Source organism: Rutidosis leptorrhynchoides, chromosome 5, assembly GCF_046630445.1.
Source record: "Rutidosis leptorrhynchoides isolate AG116_Rl617_1_P2 chromosome 5, CSIRO_AGI_Rlap_v1, whole genome shotgun sequence".
Lineage (NCBI taxonomy): Eukaryota > Viridiplantae > Streptophyta > Magnoliopsida > Asterales > Asteraceae > Rutidosis > Rutidosis leptorrhynchoides.
The window spans coordinates 415,755,723-415,759,009 of record NC_092337.1 but is presented as its reverse complement, the minus strand read 5'-3'; positions in this window follow the sequence as shown (position 1 = coordinate 415,759,009).

The following is a 3,287-nucleotide window of genomic DNA, read 5'->3' as shown; positions in this document are numbered from 1 at the left end:
TACCCTGGAAAAGATCGAACTATCAAGAAATATTTTCTTGATATTTTTAGAATTTGAATAGAATGTAAGAGTCGTGTAACATGGCACATGATGATGGTACTGTAAATCATCACATTTCATTAGAAACTCAACATGACTTACTGTAATATAATGAAGTTGATCAAGTTTCATTATATTATACTAATTCATGCATCAGTTCCCAACACTTCTCAGAGCATTCCTATTTTTAACTCGAAGGTTTTAGAACTTAGAAACTAACACAGTTTCCTTTATATTGTAACGCAGATATTACAGAGAGATACATGATCTCAGATAGGAATAGTTGTGAAAATATCTCTAGAAATATGGAGAATATGTATAACAGAAGATATGAAGATATCTTATAATATCTAAGATAAAATGATGAAAAAAAAAAAATATCATCTGGAAAGGTTTAGAATAAGGAGTAGGGTTCTTACTAACGGCTTCAGCAGGTACTGAATCATTTGGATCCTTTGAAGTCAGGTTTAGTTTTCACGATTTGTTCACTGCCTCCTTCGTACTTTGCTCAATCCTTTTTCCAGTTCCAACCCCTCTCTTTTTCTGAGCTTTATCAACACACTGTACTTTTGACTTGTTAAGGTCGTTTACAGTTTTTGCTGCTTCATCAACATTTCAAGAACTAATCCGTAATTCAGAGTGTTTTTTAAAAACTTCACATTCGAATTATGAAATTCTTAAGAATAGACGTCCTAGGTATAACTGGAGAAATTCTGCGAATTTCAAAATACTGATTGCAGGTTCCGCCAAAGAGATGACGATCTGCTGATACATCCGTTGATGATGTCGTGGAATATGAAAGGTTCTCTGGTAACGACGGCAAAAGGACAACGTATATATATCGAGGTTATAATAAGACTAGTCTTGATGAGAAGTCGAGGTTAACTTGCTGGAGCTGTGACAAAATTGGCTACTTTGAAAAGGAATTATAAAGTTGTTTTTGCTAATAAATGATAAGGAATTCGACGCGGATACGTTTTAACTATAACTTCAGTTTCGAAAGTTTTTCAGGTGCATAACTGTATGCATAATTCTTTCTTCCGTCGACGAGGTGCGGCAGATTCAACTTCTCGATTGAGGTGTTTTTAAGAATCATGATAGATTTGAACGCGGATTGTAATCGTCAAGATACGAATGAGGTTTAAGATAAAATCAAGTGGCAAACTTGAAGATTAGTTTAGTTTCATATGTTATAATCAACATTGTAATTCATTTTAATTGTCCAAAGTTAGCAGTCCAATAGTCCGATTGTCCAATGGTCCAATAGTTCAATGATTCATATATAATTTAATATATAATATTCGAATTAAATAATACGTATCGTGACCCGTGTACCGGTCTCAGTGTCGATCACAACTCAAAGTATATATATATATTTTGGAATCAACTCCGACCCTGTATAGCCAACTCCCACCTTCACATATAGAGTGTCTACGGTTGTTCCAAAATATATATATAGATGGGTCAATATGATAAGTCGAAACCTTGCATACGTGTCCCGTTATTTAGAATGCGTAAAATAAATAAATATATAACATGACCCATTATATAACGTGTTGTCTCAGAATAAATCCGACGTATTGTTGTACATGTGTCCCGACAGTATGTAAAGTGCAGAAATTAAATAACAATAAATAAAATTGCGAGAATGTAAATTGCGATAAATTAAATGTTAATCAGTTAGCTGGGAACAGTTAGCCGGAACAGTTAGCGTGGAATCCTTAACAGATTTTCAATTAGTTAATTCGTGTGTTTCTAACAATTTTTAATTTGTCCAATGTTTCTTCTTTATGCCACTTGTTGGATTCGGATAGGTAAAAATCCAAATATGAAATTTGAATGGAAATGGTTATTCTGTGATGAACGGATACGTATATCGGTGATTGTAAGTAGGATAGTAAATGACCGTTGAATCAGATTCGAAGAATGCACAGTGTAACTTGTTAATGTGAATTTTAAATATTCCTTGGGTACTACCCACCCGTTAAAATATTTTCATCATTAACAGTTTGTACAAAAGAATATTTTTTTTTAATTACAATCTTTATGAAAATATACTTGCATATATATTTTCATTGGAAGTAATCATGGATTTAATGAGTCAAAAACTCATCTGATTTATCGTTAATACTAGATTACATAATCTCTAAAACTTTAGACATTACATAATCGCCATGTCGAACGAGGAAAAATGGGGTAAAATGATACGTAAAGCGAAGATAGTCGATGTAGATCGATGTGTAGTACGAAGTTCATACTCGAAGTATAGATGGTGATATTGAGGCGTGTAATGTTGATATTCGAGGTACAGATTGTGATGTTGAGAGTTTCGGCACGGTTATGGTTTAGGGATGATAAGGGTACTGTCTCCGTTGATGATGGTGGTCCTGATTATGTTGCTGGTGCTGCTGCTGGTGTTTGTAACCTTCGCACCAGGTTCCCCAAAGCCGTCACGCGAGCGCGAAGTTTGTTAACTTCTGCTAGTACACCGGAATGATTGGCGGTTGGAACAAGCGAATGAACAAGATTCGAAATATGGGATAGTATGTAATCGTGACGAGATACTTTAGAAACGAGAGAGAAAATGGTTTTCCAAACAGGTTCGCCGGTAAATGCTTCAGGTTCATCGCCAAGAGACAATTCGGTGGATGGAAGGGATCTTCGATGTGAAATGATTTTCGGATATCGGATGATATTCTAACTATATAGAATATCTATAATACTAAAGATTTCGTAGCCTATAGAGGAACTTACGGCATATGACAAGCAAGTCTACAGAGGCGCTAAGATATGAATTTTTGTCTATACACTATCGATGCACTAAATGCAGTAAGACGTGTCTAGACTAAAGAATGATAAGCAGACAATTCCCTAAGGATGATAAGCAGATGGTTTCCGACTAGATATGATAAGCAAAACTTTTGACATGTAAACACAGTCGAAGTCCAGACTCACTAATGTATCCTAACAACTACCAGTTAGACACACTAATAGGAGACCTGGTTCGCTAAGACCAACGCTCTGATACCACATGTAAAGACCCGTCCTTATCCCTCTGGACGAAATCATCAACATCTGGTTCCATTGCGATGATCGACTCCAAGTAATGTCCTTAAAATGAGCTAATGCACAGCGGAAGACTTAATTTGTACCTGAGAATAACATGCTTTAAAACGTCAACAATAAGTTGGTGAGATATATATAGGTTTAATGCTAGCAGCGTAATAACTATGGACCACAAGATTTCA